Below are 24,397 nucleotides of genomic sequence, written 5' to 3' on the forward strand. Positions count from 1 at the left end.
ACAGCATACTCATGCATTCCGATGCAAGTGACTTATGTGTCTTGACACATGATTTTGCAGGAACTCGGTAAAATGCATTAGCAAATCATGGTTAAAATACCTGGAGAATATTCTCGGACTAGAGTTAGACGAGTTGATTTGTTTCCCAGCTTCCACAACCCCCTCTGTAGACAGGATAGAGTTGGTGTCATGTCCTGTGAATCAGCATCGGTCCTGACTCTGAGCCCCGCTGCTCTCGGCTTGCTCTATACAAATATATATCGGCAATAAGAACACTCCACACATTTCTCCCCAGTAGCATAAAAGGTCACTTTATTTTAGGACAGTCAAAGACAGACTCCAACCATTGCATTTTATTAAATAAATAAACCTTTGTATATTTACCCCAACCTTTTTTCATACTGTTTTTTGCATCACAAAATTACCCAACAATTTTCATCATTTGTCAAAACTCCAAAACTGTTTAATTCCAAACCAATGTTTTCCTTCAAACTTTCCTTTTTCCTTTTCCACCTACCCCCCCCCCCACCCCCAGAGGGAAAGGATAGGTCCGCACTAGACTATCCTATCCCCAAAACACGCCTAAAGGAAGAAAGAACACTATTGGAGAACTGTCAAGACTGCCCTAGAGTGACATCGTTTTTGAGGTTATATAATATATATATATATTTTTTTTAAAAGAGACACAAGAAAAGTTTTACACAAAAAACCCCCAGCAAACCTAAAAAAGGGGCGGGTGGGTGGGGCAAAAACAAAGATGCCACAACTCCTTCACTCGATCGAGTGACGTCAGCCTTTCCGCTCCCACCCCGAGCCCACAATCCCCTCCCTCTCCCCAAGCTGTCCCCAATCACGACGCGTGGACTGTTTCACCGCGCGAACTATCCCAGGGGGAGACCGGCTCACGCCAAGCCCCCCGGGCCCCATCGCGCAATAAGAACACTCCACACATTTCTCTCCAGTAGCATAAAAGGTCACTTTATTTTAGGACAGTCAAAGACAGACTTCAACCATTGCATGTTATTAAATAAATAAACCTTTGTACTTTTACCCCAACCTTTTTTCATACTGTTTTTTGCATCACAAAATTCCCCAACGATTTTCATCATTTGTCAAAACTCCAAAACTGTTTAATTTCAAACCAATGTTTTCCTTCAAACTTTCCTTTTTCCTTTTCCACCTACCCCCCACCCCCAGAGGGAAAGGATAGGTCCGCACTAGACTATCCTATCCCCAAAACACGCCACCCAGGAAAACCAATGTGTTTTCCTGCGCCACCCAACCCCCTTACCCCTCCCCAACAGATAAACTTCAACCCTCCTTGCTAGAACACCATAAATCAGCACCCACAAAACCCCGCCAACAAATCCCATAGCTCCATTAGATAGTACGCCTGCCCCAATTGAGACAGATGTACTCCATCCCTTCTGAACAAATGAAGCTCCTTGCCTGACAGATGTTCATGAGCTAATACAGTAATGCCCATTGCAGTGCAATAAATCTTCATGGCTCTATTCAGCTTCCGGCGAGCTTTCTCAACTGCCGAATGCGTACGAGCCCCTCACCATTGGTGCCGGTACACAAATTCTGTCCAGACGACCGCTGTGCCAACCCAATTGTTTTTTATGACCGCTAAGTCCATTTTCATTTGCTGAATCAATGTGAGACCAGATAGTTCGACCAGGTCGTTCTCACCCAAATGTATTAGTAGAAGATCCGGAAACCCCCATTCCTGAGCCAATTTGGACAATAACGGGAAAAGGTCTCTCCATTTCATCCCCCCAATCCCTTTCCACAATACCTCATGGTCTTTTCCATGCAAACCCAAAGTCCTTCCACATAACTGTTGTTCTGCAAACACTGATGACCACTTCACCAAAGAGTGGCCCACAATCCATTTTCTCTTTTTCCGGGGAAAAGACAACACTCGACCTACGATAAGAAAGAAAAGTGACTAGCATAAAAGAAACATATGGTATTCATTGACGAACATATCTATAACAACAGTCAGATTTCCAACGCCCAATGTGCTGAATCTCCTACCTCCCCAACCCAATCTGGCAGCCTCTGTAGCAGCACCTATTAGAAAAGAATGTGTACCATAGCACCGTGGATTTTCAGCCACCAGTGATAAACTTTTTCTCATAACTGCTAACAACTGAAAACAAGATACCTGGCCCCCATCCTCATGACAAAATATGATCCCAGCTCTAAAAACAGGTGACTTTAAAAATGACTCCCATTCTGTCAATGGACAACAACCCACTACCCAGCTTCCCCCCAGTTGTATCCAAGTTCCTACCCTTCTTTGGTCTGTCTTTGACTGTCGTAACCTGATCCGTAAAACGTTCTCATTTAAAATTTGTATATCAGACGTTTGGATCCCCATCTGATTCCGTAAACCCAATAACTCTGAAACCCGGAAAGCCCCAAAGAACAGCCATATCATGCACAACCTGAACCTCACCAACTCCCATTTACTATAACAAAAACTAGGCAAAACAACTAAAATGGATCGTAAAAGATCAAATGTAATAGGTTCCCGCAAATGTAAGGAATGAACTTTGCTTCTACCTAAATCCTTTAACATCCTGCTCAACATAAACCCCACCCGTACTGCTTGACCTAACAATAACTGACTATAAAATGAAATGCCAGCAAGTTTGCCTGAAATAGTCGTGTGCGACAAACCTTGGTCCATCAAATGTAACACAAAATGTAACATGAACTGCTCATCACCCACAGCCGCACCACCTTGATCCTGCGAGGAAGCATCATTTAGAAATTAAGACCACGCTTGCTGGTAGCTTCGTCTAGTGGACTGAGCAATGGAGTGTTCGACCAATTCTGCAATCCTCACTCCCCCAGGTCCCAGATGTCCGAAGGAATTTCCGTCTTGCAACTGTCTGCGTTTGGCGCCAGGGAGCGAAACTTCTGCCAATTACAGAAAGACAGAGCATCAGCGATTGAGTTGTTCACGTCGGGTATATGCCTGGCTCTAAAAACAATGTTTAGCTTAAGAGTTTGTAACATAAATACCCGCAACAATTGCAGTACGCGCACATCCTTAGCCCTCTGCCCATTGACTAAGCTTACCACTGCTATATTGTCAATGTGGAAGAGTACACTGTGATCCCTGAACTCCTCACCCTATACCTGCAATGCCACCAATAGAGGAAAAAATTCCAGGAAGGCGATACTACGACCTTGCGACAGCCAATGTGCAGGCCAACACTCTGCGCACCAGCGCCCTTCCCAAAACAGCCCAAATCCTTGAGCCCCTGCAGCATCCAAAAAGATCTGCACCTGCCATACAGTGTCATCTTCCACAAAGTTGATCGATACCCCATTGAATTCATCCAAGAACCGCAACCAAATGACCAAGTCATCTTTAACTTTTTTAGACAATCGTATGCGGTGGTGTGGCAGTGAATCACCCGACATAGCAAAACCAAGACGTCTGCAGAAAGTGCGCCCTGCTCTCACAACTCTACAGGCAAAATTTAAGTACCCCAGCAGCCTCTGAACCTGCCTGAGCTCCAATTTCCTTGCACTAAGAACTTCCCGCAAAAAGGTCCTGATCTCTTGTACCTTGTCCAAAGGCAATCTTGCCGCCATTGCATCTGTATCTATTTCAATGCCCAAAAAGACCAATTTAGTGGTTGGACCTTCCGTTTTATCTGGAGCCAATGGCACTCCAAAGTCCTTTGTCATCGTTTGAAAACAGTCCAACACCTTGCTGCATTGCTCACTCCCTGCCTGACCAATAAACAAAAAGTCATCTAAGTAATGACAAACTGCTGTATGACCCGACCTCTGTACTACGCACCATTCCAAAAATGTGCTAAAAGTCTCAAAAAGAGAGCAAGAGATGGAACAACCCATGGGCAATATACAATCTACATAAAAGTCATCCTCAAAATACATCCCAAGCAGCTCGAAATCCAAAGGGTGGATGGGCAACAACCGAAAAGCCGCTTGAATATCGCTTTCGGCCAACTCTGCACCCACCCCCGCCATACGAACCAGACGCAACGCATCATCCACCGAGGCATTTGAAACCGCCACATCTTCCAATGCAATGAAGTCATTTATTGACTGACCTTCCGGCCAAGACAAATGGTGAATGAGACGAAATTCACCCTGGGCTTTCTTCGGAATAACTCCCAAAGGCGAGACCATCAACTTTGGCAAGGGACACTGCTGAAAAGGACCCGCTATTCTACCCAGTTTCACTTCTTTACTCAATTTGTCTTGAACTACATCAGGCAATTCTTTTGCCTATTTCAAATTGTCAGCCCAACGCTGTTCCCGAGGACCCTGGTATCCAATGCGAAACCCTACACTAAACCCGCAAAACAACTTAACCGCTGCTGCCCTATCCGGGTAATTACACAAAGGGGGTGGTGATGGACAGAGTATCTGAGTTAATCAGAACACTCCTACCCAGTCAACAGATCAGGGCTTGATCCATCACCGTTTTTTAGCTCACTGCACCATCCCAGTTCAGAACCTGGCTATATGCAAATTAGTCTGTCCCTGGCCCAGTTCATCATGGGAACAGGGCAGACCAAACTACCAAGCCAATTCTTCACTGGAAAGGAAACAAGCTTCCGGGGACCGGTTTCTGGCATTACACCCGTCTTCGGCCCGGCTTGCTTGAATCCTGATGGTGCAATGAGCAAGGGACTCATGTCTGAGCATACCCTTCCACACTCATGGTGGCCAAAATAATTACACAAAGGTGTGGTGATGGACAGAGTATCTGAGTTAATCAGAACACTCCTACCCAGTCAACAGATCAGGGCTTGATCCATCACCGTTTTTTAGCTCACTGCACCATCCCAGTTCAGAACCTGGCTATATGCAAATTAGTCTGTCCCTGGCCCAGTGCATCATGGGAACAGGGCAGACCAAACTACCAAGCCAATTCTTCACTGGAAAGGAAACAAGCTTCCGGGGACCGGTTTCTGGCATTACAGCCGTCTTCGGCCCGGCTTGCTTGAATCTTGATGGTGCAATGAGCAAGGGACTCATGTCTGAGCATACCCTTCCACACTCATGGTGGCCAAAATAATTACAGAAAGGGGGTGGTGATGGACAGAGTATCTGAGTTAATCAGAACACTCCTACCCAGTCAACGGATCAGGGCTTGATCCATCACCGTTTTTTACCTCACTGCACCATCCCAGTTCAGAACCTGGCTATATGCAAATTAGTCTGTCCCTGGCCCAGTGCATCATGGGAACAGGGCAGACCAAACTACCAAGCCAATTCTTCACTGGAAAGGAAACAAGCTTCCGGGGACCGGTTTCTGGCATTACAGCCATCTTCGGCCCGGCTTGCTTGAATCCTGATGGTGCAATGAGCAAGGGACTCATGTCTGAGCATACCCTTCCACACTCATGGTGGCCAAAATAATTACACAAAGGGGGTGGTGATGGACAGAGTATCTGAGTTAATCAGAACACTCCTACCCAGTCAACAGATCAGGGCTTGATCCATCACCGTTTTTTAGCTCACTGCACCATCCCAGTTCAGAACCTGGCTATATGCAAATTAGTCTGTCCCTGGCCCAGTGCATCATGGGAACAGGGCAGACCAAACTACCAAGCCAATTCTTCACTGGAAAGGAAACAAGCTTCCGGGGACCGGTTTCTGGCATTACAGGGTAGGCCTCCAGACAAGGTAAAATGGCCTGAAGTTTAACTGGTGTAGGAGCCTTTCGGGACAAAAGATGAAAGAGCCCCTCTGCCTCTCTGTCCCCTTCCCTTATCTCCTTGTTGATGATTGGGGAAGCACTGAAATATGGCATGTCTCCCCCCACACTGAGCACACTCGTGTTTGACTTTACAGAATTGCCTGACACAGGCACCCCGGTTGAAGCTCCAACACGCTCCCGTGGCAGGCAATTGAGCTCTTCCCATTCCCCCCGCCCCCAATGGAGCGGGACGCTGAAGAAAGGGCCGATATGTTATGGGAAAACCACTCACCGTATGGATAGTCGCCAATGAGTGATGCACAGACATCCATTGAAGCCAGAGCTACTGATCCACTTCCCCCCACGGCTTGTCGTTGAAAAGACTCACTCTGGCCCCAAACTCTTCGTCGTAGTTAAGCCAGGCATAGCCCCCCACCTGCAAATGAGCCCTCCTAATGATGTCAATGTATTTGAACATTGCCACCCCCCTCTCTGGATATCGTTCACAGTATACACTAGCATATATTATAAAAGCGGCCGTCCAATTTTCTGTAGTCTTAGGCACTTTAGGGCGACGGGAGAACTCCATCTCCTCTTCTTTTGATCCATCTCTAGCTTGCAGATCTCTATGCAATAGAGGGAAAACATCCACATAGTCATGGCTCCAAATTTTTTGTCTCGTCCTTTCCGACAAGTGTGTGCCCAAAGGCATGGCCACTCCCATATAGGGTAATCAAGACCGACCACACCCTTGAACCCCACTTTGTAAAGTACTAACTACAGATGAAACAGAACTTGCCCCCCCATCCAACTCCCCTTGACCACATGACCCCGTATTTGCCTGGGGCATTTCCTGTGGAACCTTGTGTAACTCGAACTGAACATTTGCATTCCCTTCAGCATCACCCATCCCTGGCACCACACTTGAGCCGCTCAACAAAGGCCGCGCCCACACAGCCCACCAGTCTTTCTTGCATGAAGGTAGCTGTGTAGCCCTTTGTTGAAATTCTTTAAGACCATCACGCTTATCATGTCCGCCACGCCACCCCCGATCCAGCTCTCTGAAACACACCAGAAGACGTGAAATGCCCCCTACCCACCCCCCTAAACTCGTGACCGCTTAAGCCAGGAGCCGCATCCCGCGACAACCATTCCCTTGAATTAAACACATTTTCTTTATCACATCCATCATATGCAACACCATAATCATCCTGTACCGTATTACCTTCAAAACTTGTGCTTGGCATAGCGCCATCTCCAATACCACCATCATAACTCCCCCAATTGGATACAGGCCGCTGCTGAACACAACCGGGCGATGACCCTGGATCCGCACCAGATCCGCTTCGGGTATGCGTTGCCTTACCAAAAGCCGCACCTTGCTTCGCTGGAAATGGAATAAACTCTGAGCCACAGACCTATGGCCAGAGTCCGCTACCAAGTTCCCGCCGCTCCGACCAGGACCGCCTTCAACTTACCAGTGCCCTTGTCAATATTTAAACCAGACAACACCTTCCGTGGCAATTCAGTGTGTTCAACCCATACCCACTGCCCTTGCTGTGGGCCCAAGTCTGAGTCAAAATCAACCTGAGGGTAAAGCGGCGGAGGCCGGGATTCCGGAAAAACCACCACCACCTCACTGCCCCTGTTAATAGCTCCACTCTGACAATGACCCCCCGCCCACAAAGAACTTGTCCCACCACCACTGCCCAAAAAATCCCCCTCTTCCGGAACGGATTCATATACAAAAATGTCATTATTGTCCTCCTCTGGCATGGGTTCCCCATCAATATATGCTCTCGGGGGGCCTCTGGGTTGAGGCAGCAAAACCTCCTGTAACACTGAGCACTCCTGGGTCTGAATACTGAGTTCAGTCAAAACTGGCTCTCCACGACCATTACCTTCATCCCCAGCAGATTCCACCTGACCCACTTCCTCCTCCTCACTGTCAGTGGGGTAATCCACTAGTGCGGCCAACACCTCTGGTGCTAAATCAATGCATCTGTAATCAGGACATATATCGTATGTCACTGGTACTATCTCCCCTGAAAATGCTGCTTCTTTCTGCATCACATAAACTCCTGGTGACTGCGCAGCCCTCCTGACTCCTGTGGCACAATCATTAATCATATCCTCCTCATTGAACTGCACTTGTTGCTGGCTGCTCACACAACTAGAGCTGGCTTTAGCACCTCTCCTTCCAACTCTCTTTCTTGCCTGTGGGGGCAGCAGTACCTGGCCTCCCCTCAGCACACCTGGTGCAGATATAGACCTCAGCATAGCTTTTTTACCTCTAGCACTCCTTCCTGAGGAGCGTGCTCGACGAGGCTTGAATGAGGAAATTGGAGCCTCATAAACAGTCTCTGTAGGACGGCTTGACATTGGCATGCATGCGGCCACTCACCCCTTCCGCCGCCACACGCCTTGGGCGCTTCGCCTCCTCAACACCAGGCATAGTGGCTCCAGGACGCAGTAAATCTGTGCGCCCGACCGCCACCAGCGCTCTCACAGCTTCGCGCGCAATGTCGTCCGCCGACATTCTCTCTCCGCACCTCCGCCGAATAATTTCACCAATTATACCGCTGTGACAGAAAACAGCTGGCAGAAATGCGCTCCGTCGCGCAAAAACGAAGACGCCACAACTCCTTCACTCGATCGAGTGACGTCAGCCTTTCCGCTCCCACCCCGAGCCCACAAGCCCCTCCCTCTCCCCAAGCTGTCCCCAATCACGACGCGTGGACCGTTCCACCGCACGAACTATCCCAGGGGGGCACCGGCTCACGCCAAATCCCCCCGGGACCCATTCATCCATCCATCCAGTATTTGTTGAACATCACCTTTTCTCTCCTGTTGAGTTAGTAGACTGCTGAAAAGAGTTTTATTGATGTGAAATGGCCATGGCGGATAATCTAACGGCCGTTAGCAAATATCATTAGCGATGAAGCAGCACTTAACATGGACGCCCCGCACGCTTTCGTCTCTGAAAATATCTCTGACCAAGTACCGAGAAATGTTCCTTGAGCTGTGGCAGATGCTCTGGTAATATGACTGAATTTGTGGGCATGCAGACGCAGACGTTCTGTTATTGTTTATTGGACTAATTACTGAATATTCTTTTCTCAGGTGCCTAATGTCTACCGTGGGTCAATAGGTGCGAAACGCGGCTGGTACAGTGCTCAGCCTACGTGCCATTTTGTTTTTTATTACTTAAGGAATCTGAAGGATCTAAATTGTGCATCCGTCGGGAGAGGAGAGTGTGTGTGTGTGTGTCCCTAAAGCATGTGCGTGCCGTAACAGCTACTGAAAGTGGTAACGGCACCCTAGATGCTCCATAATGCTTCATGCCCCGAGAGACTCTGCTGTGAACTGGGATGGTGGGATGGGATGTGTTTATGTCAGTTTGAGAATGTAAAATCGTGCATGACAAAGGAATTGGAAAAGTTTTAGTCACCTATGCTACCGTTGCTGATACCTCACTTATGGAACGTATGTAAGTAAATAGTTCAAAAGTGCGCGCGTGGAGGAGATGACGCACCCAGTGACATTTGGCGACACAGTTTTACCGACTCTCGTTTGCTGCGCTTCAAATATAAGGGCACCCAGAAGCAATAATAAATCTTTCCAATATTATATATTTTTTTGAGGTTTTGGTGCTACAGCAGCACTGTAAATAAAAATTAGTATCAGAGCACAACCTCATCCTCTTTTTATTGCATCTGGATACATCAGGGAATTAGACTGGAAGTTTGTAGGTAAGATACATATGTCTGTGGTTGATCCAAGCACAATTAAAATTGCATTTTGTCTCCTCTTGACACGGAAGGCCCAGACTTACTACGGCTTTGAACAGACACGAAGCAATGCATAAAGATGCAAAGCCCGTCATGCTATTAACTGTCCAGCACGTATGGGCGTACCTGCGTTAATGTTACTAGGGGGCTGTGGGTCTAAGCCAGGGGTCTTCAAACTGTGGGGACGACCCCCAGGGGGACCATGGAGTGATGCAAAGGGGGTCGCGCCTTCCCAGTCACACTAAACTGCTTCCCAGGTCCAAGGGCTTCAGACCCCATTTTCCCCATCACGTGTCTCAGCCCGGGCTGCTGCAGTGTAACTTAAGCTGCTGGGGGCTTGGCTGGGCCATGTCTGAAGTCTTATCTCCGACACGCCCGAGTTTTTCACAGGTCTTTAAAGACCATTTGCATATTTGCATGCCTTTGTAAACAGGTTACAGAATCTTAGTTTTATATTAATATATATTTAATATTATTAACAGTAAAGGGGATAAGGTTATAAGTAATAAAATAATGTCTCCATGGTCTAGGAGCTTGTAATGGACCTCCAAATCTCTCATATGTATGCGTGTAGGCACGCATGTGCATGTCTGTGCGCGCTCGCAGTTTGTATTGGCTTTATTTTATGTATTTCGAAGACAAAGTGGGCTACCTATTTTAATGTGGGAAACGTGATTCACAGTGTGCAAATATTACAGGAAACAGACTGAGTGTACTTATACCATGCAGGCTGCCTTAATCTTTGGCCCTCTGACATATAAACTGTGCCCCGAGAGGGGCAGGTCATCACCCCGGAGCCTTGTCAGGGCACGTCATGCAGGGAGGCCTCAGCCCATGTGTTCTCCGAGCATGTACCCTTATGGAGGCAGTCAGCCTCGGGGTAACATATTCAGACTGCCCTCTGACACCGAAAGCGAGTCCTGAGATGGACAGGCCATCTCGGGGCATTTCATAAGTATTGCATCGGGGTATGAGGCGCAGGCTCACTTCAGCCCTCGTCTTCTCCGGGAATCGAGCAGGGCTGCCATCATACAGGACTCTAAGCAGTGGCGTAACGAAACCTTAGCCCCCCCTGCAATGTACTGCAAGGGGGCCTCCTTATTCGATCACTATACCACCCGGCTGGTTTAAAGCACCTGACCCTCATAACCTACCTCAAAGCTAGCAGCAGGGTTTCCACTGATACAAATGGTTTCAAGTTCTGCAGTCAGGGAGATATTAAATGAAATGAAATGAGGGCATTTGTAAAGCGCACAGCTACCTCACCCAAGGTGTCCTGGTGCTGTCCGTATACCACTTAGGAACCCTTTCTGGCTTTATCCCTGTGAAATGTTCACTCCTGGGTATCCCCTAGGTGAAGCAAGCCATCCCAGCGCTGTTGGGGCCGTTGTGGAGATTAAGCAAGCTATTGCCCAGAGTTGCAGAGTGGGACCCATGATTAGAATAGGCACTGAGGCGAGAATAATCAGGTCCGAGGAAATTGAGCCCAGGACCCGCCGAGGCGGGTATTGAACCCTGGTCCCGGACCTGACCTCTGCATCAGGGTCTTCCGCTCTAACCATTGAGCCAACCTTCTCCATATTAGGGTATATAAAAACTGTTTTTGGTGTTATTGATTTACAAAATGAAGCTATAGGTGAAAAAGGGGACATGCTTGGTGACATAAAGGGATTCCAGGGCACAGTCACAGGGTTACGAGCATTTCAAAGTTAGTAGTGAGCAAAAGTGGTTCCTTTGTGCTATTGAAAATTCCATTTGCAGTGCACCAATGGACCATGTTACCCGTCATTTTAATGTCTCACATTTCTTGATCAATCTTTTCCGGTCAGCCACTCATCTTTAGCCCTCATTCTTTCATAACCATTTCTGCTTTGAACAGTTCACCTGATCTCTTATCCTTCAAGCACGTTTGCCCTTTTCCATCATATTTAGTCCTCCCTTCAACTAGCACTGATGTCATTTACCTTCTTATCTTTGGCATTCCCAGTTACCCAACTCCATGCTTCAGGTTCTCTTCTCTCTCCCAGCTCTCTTAATTCCACTTCTGTCCTCCGGTTTCATAAATTGTTTTGAGTTTCTTCTTCAAACACAATATTATTTCCTTCATTCTAATGCTGCTGTCATGATCCCTCAGACGTACGCTACTTGTTCTGACATTTTCTCCCTCTGCTCTATTTCTCCTGGGTTTCTTTGCACCTCGTTCTCTCATTAGTACACTCTATCTCTTCCAATTTGCTGCTTACCTTCAACTCTGAATCTCTCATTCTCTAAACTATACCTCTAACGTTTCACGCTCACCCCTATCTCTCCAGGTTTTACTGCCACCCTGAGCTCATTCTCCTCTCCCTCCTCATATTTCCCTTCCACTTGGACATATCACATACTCCCATATCTATACCACCCTTCCCTCTTACATTTAATTTTACCTTTGCCCACTAAATATCTTCCTTCAGTTCATCTCTTTTATTCTCCTCATTGTCTCACTATCACCTCTCAATGCTACTGTCAGCACTGTCTCAGATCTTCTTGCTTTTTCATCCTCAGTTTCCAAACTATCTTAATCTTTACCCTTTTGTTTATTTCTAAATCTCTATCACACGTGTTTCCTTCACAGATACCTCCCTCATTCCCATGCACCTACTTACTTCTTGTTTCTGTCTTTTATTACTCGAAATGTTCCTTTCAGCTCACTCAACTTCAGCTTCCCTTACTCCTTAACCTCTTTATTTCCATATTTTACACTTCTGCAGTGCATTCTTCATTCACACACCCACAACAGGTACTATGCAGGTGACAGCATTGAAAAGGAGAGAAAAATTTCATCATGCAGGTTATGCACAAGCAATTCCGGTGTAAGTTTTCTTCACACAAAAGAGAAATAGCACAGCAATGTACTGCAAGCTTTCCTGGTGCAAAATAAGCATAGCAGAGAAAACTTCAGTGCAAGCTTCCTTCACACAAAGAACAGGCACACCACGAGCAACAGCACTGCAAACTTTCCTCGCACAGAAAAGATACAGCATGTACATCAGCATTCAAATTGCTATCACATCAGCGCGTTACTGTGAGCATCAGTGCAAGCTTGTCTAGCAAGACAAGTCCAGCATGGGTAGCAGATGTGAAAGCTTCTCTTGCACTAAACATGAAAAATATGAGCTGCAGCTGTAGAGGTCTCCCCCAAGAAAGTGATACAGCCCAGGATATATGAGTTCTGCAAATTTCCCTCACAAGAGTGGTACACCGTGGGAAACTCCAAGCAATGACAGTCACCTTCATTAGAGAGGAACTGTAGTAACAACAGCTGTGCAAAGATCTCTCACCCAAACATGTATAACACCACAGCAGCAGAGCAAGCGTATGTGACAAAAAGTGATGAAGTATGGAGGGATAGGTGTGCACAGGTGCCAACATGTCACATGTGACACCATCAGTCATTCCTGGCATTTTATCCAAAAGCACGGTGCAAACAAAGATTTCTGATTCCAAAACACAAAACTACAAGATCCAGAATACATAATTATCTTGGATGAAAAGCTAGAACCAGTTAAGGTTTCTCATATGATGGCAGGAGATTGTGGGTGTATGTGAAAACGTACACACCCTATGTCAAACTTGCCAGGTACATTTCGTAAAATGTGATGAAATATACAACCTCAGTGTGCTATGAGGTGCATTTGGGTTATGCATTAAAGAAGCATTTTTTACAATATTGTAGCTTTTAGAGTTATATTATATAGGTTTTAGAGATACCTGCAGGATCCACTATGCTTTTTAAAGATCATTTCTTTTTATTTTACCTAGGTTCCAATTCACCTTATGGGGCGTGCCTAGGTTCCATTTCAATATGCGGTTTTTAGTATCTGTATATTATTTTCGTCGGTTTAGACCATTTAAATGAACATGAAAAAATGTAGTTTGGAGAGTTCACAATGATCTAAGTAAAGAGGTACACCAGGGGACTCTGCACCATGGAAAATAAAATGTGGATGGGTGATTGGCACTGTGTCTCACTTTCTGAATCCAGGGCAGATCACACAAAATCCCAAGGCTAGATTTCGCATTACACGCCCCAGTATGGCAATCTTTGTTGGTACCCTGCCCCACTGCCCATGACCTCCTTCTACATGGATTATATCACTACCTCCTGCCCCACTGCCCATGATCTCCTTCTACATGGATTCCCTCACTACCTCCCTCCATCGGTGCACCTCATCTCTCCATAATCTCATGTATCGTGTCAGAGCTCGCTTTATGTCACACAGACATAGTGCACAGAGACAAGAAATCCCTCTACCCAGTCCTCTATTACTATTTTTTAAGTGGTGCTTTCATGTTAAAAAATCTTTTTTTTTATTTACCAACCCAATTAGTGTCCTCAGTCTTGGATCAGTACCTAAACAAATTAAAATAAATGGTGCCTTGTCCATTCCGCTGGCATGCACATACTTTGTAATGCATGGGTGCTGGATTGGAATGATGGGACTGGCATCTCGCCTTTTTTTTCTTCATTTAGACAATGTTGCCAGGCTTCCTGATGCTGTAAAGGACCGCCAAAAGCAAAAGGCTAAGCCAAAAGGTCCCAAGGGCGCGACCAATTGGATTTACCAGTGCTTGTATTTATGAATCCTAAATTTAATAACATCCACTGGAGGGGGAATTCCAGTGATACCAGCAGAGTTCATGTCATATTATGTTGATATCAAAGGCATGATAGGTATTTTTGCCTGATCCATTTTTCCTAATGGACTCTGCCCAGACCTGCTGCAAAACCCAGAGTAGATAAATGCTGGTGGTATCTGTAGCAGACCCCATTAAGGGCCACCATATCTGATCGCCTTTGTGGCATTTACATAGAATAAATACCTGGAACTTAGCTACCCAAATGGGTAGCGACATATTTTATTTATTTTAATGTTTTTATGACACACTCATCGGACCGAAAATAACGACCAAGTTATGGGTTCATTGTAGTTTTTAGTAGGATTTATCTGGGAGTACGATGGAACTGAACTACGGTAGTTGAAATGTGAGAGGGACGCTACTATGATGAGGGTGATTTTGCCTTCAGTTTGCAGTAATGGAGGCATCCACGGAGGCATTGGAAGTGGAAAACAATCTTTTTATTCATTGAGTTAACTTGAATGGTGAAAGATAATTGAGAGTCGAAGATGGCTACCAGACTTCTAACTTAATTGCAGGGGTAAGTAAGCAACAGAGGCTAGATTGTTTTCAAGAGTCTGCTTTACATGGCCATTGAGCAGCATCTCAGCTTGTGCACCATTCAGGCAAAGTCAATTGTGTGTGTTCCATTTGTGAGTGTGTTGGAAGCAGTTGTGCACTTTGGTTCTATTTTCCCCACCTTGATGCCTACCCTGTCAATTGTAGAATTTATGTTGTGGACCTTAACCATCTTGTAGGCTAGCTCTGCTGTGTAGGCCCTTTACGGCAGCCACTACTCTTCTCTGCTTGCTGAGCTGGTAGGAGAACCAGGCTGGGGCCTACAATGCTACTCACTCTCCTGTTTTTGCTGTGGCCTGTACCCTGGTCCCCTCTGCGGCACTTTAAACACCTGGAATAATAAGACTTCATGCACCCTCTCAGTCAGTCTCTCATTCAGAGGCCCCCAACACTGGAGCCTGCTACCACCTTGTGCTGACACTTAAATACATCAGTCAGCAACAGAAAGATGACCAGTCAACCTTTGTGAAAGTCCTTCCACTGAGCTGCAACAAGTGTCGCTGCATTTTTAGTAACTTTTGACCTGTTTGAGATAAAAACAAATCTTTTTAGTTAAACTCTGCAGAATATGCAGTAGATGGTGGATTATGTTGTCAATGCGGCAATTCCATTACTGTGCAGAAAATGCAGCAGCCACAAAATCGCATAATTCCAATGGCCCCGGTTTAGCAGGGTGCTCATTGCAATGCACTGGCATACTCTTTATCTTTATAAGGGGTTTGTGATGTCCCTGAGGTACTCAAAGCAGTCTCCCTTGTTCCAAAGCACAGTGTGCCTCCATCATATTACTCAATTCTTTCCTAACTGCCCAGCTAACTGCCCAGCTAGTCTGTCTATCTCCTCCTGAGCGCAGTGCCTGGAGTCTGTGAGACATGCATGGACCGTATCATAAACGTCTCACACCCCAATAAAAATCTGTATTTTTTGCAAGCCTTATCATCAGTTTGTGTACATGCATTCTGTTTTGATTTGCACATTTGCTCATATTTTATCCGTGGGTGACCCTATATGCAGTTGATTCTATCTGTGAATAAGAAAAAACAAGCACTGCTTTCAATTATTGAAAAACATGTTTCTTATTAGCATTCTCACATATGCACAGCTTTATAAAATGTGCAATAACTGCTGAAAAGAAATATCAATCTGCGCACCTGACAAATCCGAAGAGGGGGTATGTATATGTGTGCAAAGTATGATCCGGTAAACAGATCACAGAATCGCTGCTGTGAGTGTGCAATTGTAGTGTGCAAACAAGCTTATGCAAAGGCGCAGGTGTTCATGCTTCAGATCAGTATGTTGTGTGTTGACAGAGTATGTGCTCTTCCTTGACATTTAACTGGAACATGTGGAAGTACATGATATGGTACCCTGGACAGTTTTCCAAAGAAAATATATCCCAATTGTATTTAAAACAAATCTTATTTCCTACAACTGTTTCTCATTGTATTTTCACTAAAAATCTCCATGATGTACCAAAGTCACAATAGTATTAGAAATGGATTTATATTTTCAAGATGATTTTACCTTTTTTTCTTAGCTCAGGTAATTTGACAGTAGATGCTGCGGGGTGCTGATTGCCTGCCTTTATTCTTTTTTTATTCACAGCATTCTATTTCCACGAGAATTGTTAGACGTGTTTTTTGTTAAAAAAGAGATCCAAAAGTGCATTTGAAAAGGGGGGGCCCTCGGCCCCCCCGCACGCATGGCGGCGCGGCGACCGCTTCCCCCCTTCCCCTCTGTGTGCCTCTCGGTGGTGGGGGCGGGCCCTTGGGCGCGACTCACCACCGATTGGCCGGCGGCCTCCCTGACCCGGATACCAGTGGAGGATGTCCGGGTTAGGGGGGGCGGGCTACTGGAGGGGCGGGGCGGAGGGGCGTCGCTACTCCGCCTGGCCCCTTGGGAATAAAGAGGCGGGGAGCGCCCGGGAGACCCCCTTGTCCCTGGACGCTCCCCCACAGCACGGTGTGCCCCGCGCTCGGGGCTTCTTTGTTTTCGCGCTCCCAGGCTCGCTCCTCGCCCCACCGTGGGGCGGTGTAATTTTTCTCCCTCTCCCCTATTGTAGGTGTTCGTGTGACCGTCGGTGTGGCTTCGTGGAGCAGAGTGGCCTGGTGTGCGTCGTCAGAGCAAGGAGGGAGCCCGACCCGCGTTCAGCATCGGCGGCAGGAGAAGGTTTCGGTGGGAAGCAGTCTCGGAATGAGGTTCACATCTGGGGCTCACTTTCTACGCGGGAGGCTCCGTGCTCGATACCTGGGGTTGGCGACCGGAGTGTAAGTATCCTCATGCGGGTTAGGGATACTGCTGCATGTATTTTGATGTGTTAATCAATGTGGCCGGGACGCACGCACAGGAACTGCCTGCGCTCTGGTGGGAGAATGGTTTGAATAGCTCTGATGAAATAGCTAAATTAACTCTGCTCGACTCCAAATGCTCCTAAGGCGTATGTTTAATGTAACGCTGCAAGAGTAGACAATGTTTAAGCGACCTCTGGCAATCTGCATTGTATCAGGAATCGGCTGTGGACATTGCAAAAATGCTAGGCAAAGCTGCCCCGATTATATGTAATTTTGCTACAGCCTTACCCCTTATCTCTCAGCCTTTGAAGGCTCCGGCGAGGGTGATCTAGCGTGCTTTTGGAGGGTAAATCAATTTAAGTATCGGTGATCACATTTGTGGGAGAGCGACATGCACCAACATAATAATTGCCTAAATGTTTAATTTTATCATTTAAATACTTCTGCAAAATTGTCCCCGGCTGGCGAATTATTGCCGGGAATTATTGCTTAAATTTCATGGTTTGCTACAGCTTTTGCGACCATATCTATGTTTCATTCAGACTTACTCCGTTTCCTGGCTTTGTTAATGTGAATTTGGAGCCGCGCCAGCTCTCACAATGAACTGAAACAGCGCCCGCAATCTTCCTGCACTTGCAGCTTTTTATACGAGTCTGGGTTTCGTTCATGAATGCATAGGTTATAAAAACAACTCACTGTAAGAATGTAGACATCGTGGCCTAGGGGCAAGGCCTTTGCCTGCCAGCCCAGGGTTTCAGGGTTCGATCCCAACATCTTCAGCTTGCGTGTTCATGTTAATATGTACAGTTTACCTAAACGGCAGTTTTTTATATTCGCCCTGATTAAGAAATGGCTTCATGTTAACTTCAGCCTGCAGGGAATACTGTATTGCCCTTGCTATGTGCAGAATACCTCCATATAACTGTGGTGGATTCTAATAATTACACCACGATGACTCAGAGCAAATTGCTTGTCGTCTGCATATTTATTTTAATTATCTAAGATGACTGTTAGCAGAGCGGTGGAGAATTAATAATTTTATGCCCACGCATTATCACTAGTCATTCCTCTCATCCTAATGTCATCCGCATTTAGACTTGGAGCAATTTGCTTTTCTGCATATTTGTTTTTAATTATCTAAAAGGCATTAAGCATAAAACCGTTTGAATAGACTGCACATTCTTTGCCAATCGTTCATGATGGCGTGAATATATAACTGGCGCATCCGCCAGGGGAAGGCATTTTTGAAAATAAATGATGATTCAGAGACACATGGTTGCAAAAGCAGTGACGTGACAGACGGTGTATTTAGAGATAATGTGGTAATACGGACTTCTTTGGCAGTTTCTTAGAGAGCGCCATGCCCGGAAAGCACACTGCCAAAGTGAGCAGAGGAATCAGTAAACAAACACTAAAATGGGGAAGAGTTAACTCTAAATGGCTGTGCTGCAATTGCTAACGGACGGTCTCTCTCGCATGTTTTATGATTATGAGTAAGTTTGTGACAGGCTTTCACACACAACAGCCCTTCTAGAAAGGAGACCTGCAGAACTGCAGTTCTATTCTCGCATGCCGTACTGAGACATAAAGCGTTTGGTTCTATGTTGTATACAGCAATTTCATAGGGTCATAACATAGGCTGTGTTTTGTCCGCTGAGTATACATGATGGACTAAGGTACAATGGTAAAAGCTTGGGATGTTACGGCACAGATTATCGAGCCAAGCAGTTTTTCTGTGACCAAGGAACGAATGTGATATGAAATATCCAGGTATAGAAGTAAAGAAATGAACTCACTGTGCCAGCATACATTACACATCGCATCACTTTATTTGTAGATGCCCACCTTCTTTACTAGTCACATGTCCCAACGATGGGGGGAGTTTGCTGCAAGTGCGTGGCAGAAAACAGTCCGGGTGCTGTGTAATGTTAGCATCCCGCGCACTTCGGCTTGTTAGGAGCACCCAATCAACGTAGGTAATGTCGGAATGAAATGAAAACGATAGATGGAGTCATCAACATTGGTCAGACTGGTTGACTTTGCTTGGCCAGTCGGTTCATGCTACACTTTGTTTGCTCTATTCCTACAACAGTTTACTCATGTAACGGGTCCTGTGTTACAGTGCTCTGACACCTTCGGGTAAAATCAGCGCTTTATAAAAGCGCATGGAATACAATAGGATAGAATTAGTCGTACATCTGTAGGTATCCAGACACATTGCGCTGGATTACTGACTTGTCTGCGTATGTAGAGTACACCTACGGAGGATGAGTGTGCAGAAGGAGTGCCATGGAATTCAGAGCTGTTTACAAGGACGTACAAACAGAAATGTAGGGATCTGCACTATCACATGGGTGAATGTGGTACACACGCTCAAAATACAGTGACACGTTTGGGGTAAACAGGGCATAGATGCACAGGCGTAGGGGGCACACACGGACTGTGACAGTCCAGAGTTGGGAATAGTGCACGGTAATGGTGGTAGTTTTACCTTTGTGGGCCAAGCCGCTGCACGCACCGGCCAGGAGTTTCAGTGCAAAACAGTGAGCGAGGCCGGTGCTTTAGTTTGCTCCGTGTTACCACTTTTCTGCAATGGTTAAACGTGTTGTATTACGGCATGGTGCTGTTTCATTGTGTACCATGTTTGTAACTTTGGCACTGTGATTACAAGTTTCCTTAGATCACCCGGGTGCGGGCGCTAAACACATTCCTTAATCGCCGTGATGCCCGGGCTACATATGCCTTTTTTGTGTTCATTCCTGGGCTTCTTTATTGATGCCCTCCAGGCACTTGCAATATTTTTATCCAAGCCATGGTTGCTGCTTATTTATCTTACGCAAGGAACAGCCATTGACATAAGTCAAATTTTGACACTCTAGAATTACTATCATTGGTGTCTGCTGAGGTGATAGTTAGAACAATCGTGGAACCATTCACGAATAGGGTATACCCGCTTCTCTTGGGGTCCTCCTGGGGATTAACGCACATCTAAGGGTAGGGCTTGACGAGACTGTGAAAGCCAGTTTCCCAGGTCCCACATTCCTTTGCAAGCCAAAGCAGAAAGCCAAACAAGGGACTTATTTCATTGTGAAGGTAATCAACATCTGAGGTGCTGTTCACTATTCTAGGGGGGACATTGCACCAGTCCAAACGACCCTTCATTGATGATAGGTTAAAGTCAACCTTATTAGAAAGCTATCCTAGTGGTAGCTGTATTGCGTGCAGCCTTCAGGCTAAGTCTTGAAGGAATGTAGAGCAGCTTGTTTTACTAGTCTATAATCTCATGAATGAGTATATGAAAAGAGAACAGGTGTATAACAAATATATGTATTTGTTCTAAACACATCCCTTTAGTTCCTTTACGAGGCTAAAGGCAAGAAATTACAGTCAGTAAACTTATTTAACACACAAGTAAATTGGCACAATATACGTTGAGCCTATGATGAGATTAGAGGCGAATAATTACAGTCTGTAAACCTATATAGCACACAGTAATTTAGCACCATATACGTTGAGCTCTAGGGGTGTACCAAAGCCATATATCAATAAAGTGGTAGGGGAACCACGAATGTCATAGAGACAGGGCCTAGAGCCTGTAGAAAGACTACTTGGGGTCCTGATAATCCTACACACCCTGATGTCACACCTAAAAGGTGCCCAAGAGCCTAGTTGCGGCATCACATAGTTCTGGGGATGCGTGTGATCATGTCCGGTTGGCTAGGATGATATTTACCAGAAGCCAAAGTGGCGAGCGAAAAAGGCCCTTGGGCCAGCTTACAGCCTGGCATAGTTAGGTCTGTGCTAATCCTTTTAGCTAAAGACTTTGATGCTGCACTGTTAAGTAGACTGTCTTGTTTTCACACATAGATCCTATGCATAAAGACGTGGGTAGAAAACCAGGATTAAGAGGCGATGTCCTCGCCTGCAGCACAACTTTCTTGTAGTAACAATGAATGTGAAAATAGGAAGCCAATTTTACAGCCTAGCATGGTTAGGGCGGTGCTGATCCTATGCTTAACGACCTAGATGCTGCACTGGCAAACAGACTGGCCTTTTCAAACCTAGACCCTATGGCCTAAAGACATGGGTGGAAAACCAGGAATAGGAGGTGATGTCCTGGTCTACAGCAGAATTTTTAGTAGCCATAAATGTGACGTGGCACTGCCACTGGGTCACGGTACTGCACACGGGATATTGTGGCACTGCCACTGCGTCACTGTACTGCACACGGGATATTATTCCTAATAAAGGTCATTCTACAGGGCACTCTCCGTAACACTAATTCAATCACAATACATGGGACACAAACTGAGGCTATGCTTAACATTTACTGTCGAAGTGTTAATGAGTAGTCATCTGGCGCTAATCTTATCTAAAACTTAGCAAGTGATGGTAATGTAAGACTAGCACGTGTACAGCAGTTATCGCCAGAAACACTAATGGTTTGTGTTTATCTTTTCCATTTATGTATGACCGGGTCCATGGGGGATACCTGGAGTGCTCCACATCACAACAGCTGCAACAGGTGGACAGCCCAAGGGATGCTTACGTCAGTCACGGCTGGGTCCATGGCGGATATCTGAGGGGTGCTCCACACCGCAACATCAGCAGCGGGTGGACGTCAAAAGGGAAGCATACGTCGAGAAAGAGGACACCCAAGGGCCCAAGTAGTGCGGGCAGGTGTAAGTGCTACCCATTCCCTAAGGTGGAAGTGGGAATTGTCACCCAGGTTTTCTTGGTCTTTTCCTGGTTCTTGCAGTTTCTCAAACCTGTGACGCAGGGGAGGAACTAATCACCAGAAGTGGAGGAGCTACAACGTCCCAGCACAAGCAACAGGCGGGACGCGGGACAGGGAAGATCTGGTTTGGGGGTCCGTGCCTTGGTCAGTTCAGGAACTTCTTCCAGGGACTCTTAGCTCAGCAGCCCGACCCCCCGTCAGTGGTGATACTTCACCTAGGTGGGAATGACTTGGCCAAACTTGGGAGGCGAATACTCATTGATGAGTTCATCTCCACTGCGGGTGGGTCTCCAGGACTTGCCCGGGTGGCACAGTAGTAGGGTCTCAACTTATCCCGCGGTGGCAGGGGCGAGGGGCGGACTCGGTCGGGGCGTTGAATCACTCGGTAAAGAGGATCAACACACAGTTGGACAAATTATTTCAAGCCCCCCCGGTTGCAGACGATCCAACATGGGTGTATTTGGGGTGCATAATTCTACCTGGTGAGGGGAGTCCATTTGACGGAGGAAGGAAAGGTCCTGTGGTCTGATAATGTCAGGGCCTGGTTGGAGGGTTTTGCTAAAGTGAGAACTTTCTAGGGTAGGTCAAGGCAGGGGGAGGCCAGATCGTCGGTTAACAATGCTGGCCTGTGGCGGTAAGGTCATGACCGGTGGGCACATATTTTAAGGTCTGAGGGGGCGGGCATCATCCTATGGAGGTTCCCGCCCAGGGGGAGGGGCCATTGGCCACTCCTAGAACTCCAGGGGCAAGGTAATTGATGCTTCAAAGGAGCGCGGGTCAGGAGTAGTCACGCTTTCCTTAGGCTGGTAGCCACCCCGCGCGCGCATACTCATGACGTCACCGGATGGCACAGAGTAAGGGCCCTCCTTTAGTGGGTAAATGGAGTTCACGGCGTAGACCGGGCGATTACCGGAGCACGACTGCGCATGCGCACAGCTCTAGGTGAGGCGCAGCTTGTAGGACCTGACACCGGTTAGCGACCTTGCCATATGGCCAGAAATGTACAGAAATCAAGATGAGGATGTTAGATTCGGTTAGGAAACAACATGTATTAGAATTTTTTGTTAAGGTTAGCCTCTCAAACTTGTTGATGATATTGTATCTAATGTCCTGCTGATTTTTGTATACATTGTTGACCATGCAATTAAAACCTTTTTTAATTTCATATCTTAATAAATACGGCCGGGGGACTAGCCCCCGCCTTCCAAAGATAAAGAAGCCTCATGTTCATGTTTCTGGGTGTTGGGTGCCGGATTGGGGGGGGGCGGCAGCCAGTCGCTGACCATGTGAAAAGGGGGGCCCTCGGCCCCCCCGCACGCATGGCGGCGCGGCGACCGCTTCCCCCCTTCCCCTCTGTGTGCCTCTCGGTGGTGGGGGCGGGCCCTTGGGCGCCACCCACCACCGATTGGCCGGCGGCCTCCCTGACCCGGATACCAGTGGAGGATGTCCGGGTTAGGGGGGGCGGGCTACTGGAGGGGCGGGGCGGAGGGGCGTCGCTACTCCGCCTGGCCCCTTGGGAATAAAGAGGCGGGGAGCGCCCGGGAGACCCCCTTGTCCCTGGACGCTCCCCCACAGCACGGTGTGCCCCACGCTCGGGGCTTCTTTGTTTTCCCACCCACCATCCCTGGAACCAAAAAATGTTGTTGCTTCACTAAGTCTGGTTTGAGCGTCATTTTGCTAGCGTACTGTTAACATGTCTTACATGCGTAATCGAACTTTATCTGGAATGTATATTTTGATGATGTAATTTTGTTTAGGAATTTTTTCCCTTTGTAGCGAACTGTGTGTAAAGTGCTTTGATGCCAATTGTGTCTAGGCCTTTTTTCCCTTTGTAGCTTTACGTTGATGCGTGTTTTTAATTAGCCAGTGTAGCTGTCCTTTAGAATTTTTTCCATAGGTCGTCGTATTTATTAGGTATGGGGCATGCGGTAAGGTCATGACCGGTGAGCACATATTTTAAGGTCTGAAGGGGCGGGCATCATCCTATGGAGGTTCCCGCCCAGGGGGAAGGGCCATTGGCCACTCCTAGAACTCCAGGGGCAAGGTAATTGATGCTTCAAAGGAGCGCGGGTCAGGAGTAGTCACGCTTTCCTTAGGCTGGTAGCCACCCCGCGCACGCATACTCATGACGTCACCGGATGGCGCAGAGTAAGGGCCCTCCTTTAGTGGGTAAATGGAGTTCACGGCGTAGACCGGGCGATTACCGGAGCACGACTGCGCATGCGCACAGCTCTAGGTGAGGCGCAGCTTGTAGGACCTGACACCGGTTAGCGACCTTGCCATATGGCCAGAAATGTACAGAAATCAAGATGAGGATGTTAGATTCGGTTAGGAAACAACATGTATTAGAACTTTTTGTTAAGGTTAGCCTCTCAAACTTGTTGATGATATTGTATCTAATGTCCTGCTGATTTTTGTATACATTGTTGACCATGCAATTAAAACCTTTTTTAATTTCATATCTTAATAAATACGGCCGGGGGACTAGCCCCCGCCTTCCAAAGATAAAGAAGCCTCATGTTCATGTTTCTGGGTGTTGGGTGCCGGATTGGGGGGGGCGGCAGCCAGTCGCTGACCATGCTCTCTATGCACTTTGTGCATCACTGCTGAGAACGTCAAACATGCTAGTAAAACCTCG

At 46.8% G+C, this 24,397-nt stretch overlaps 1 long non-coding RNA gene across 1 annotated transcript; it reads right to left on the minus strand.

Moving 5' to 3' along the window:
• Positions 1-1,468: 1,468 nt before the first annotated feature.
• On the minus strand, positions 1,469-8,333 carry LOC144753810 (uncharacterized). The gene is made up of 3 exons (XR_013594541.1): positions 8,106-8,333; positions 2,692-2,934; positions 1,469-1,932 (listed from the first exon to the last, which is right to left on the minus strand). It is a non-coding gene; the product is annotated as an uncharacterized LOC144753810 (long non-coding RNA).
• Positions 8,334-24,397: the final 16,064 nt, after the last annotated feature.

Source organism: Lissotriton helveticus, chromosome 5_1, assembly GCF_964261635.1.
Source record: "Lissotriton helveticus chromosome 5_1, aLisHel1.1, whole genome shotgun sequence".
In the NCBI taxonomy this organism is placed as follows: domain Eukaryota; kingdom Metazoa; phylum Chordata; class Amphibia; order Caudata; family Salamandridae; genus Lissotriton; species Lissotriton helveticus.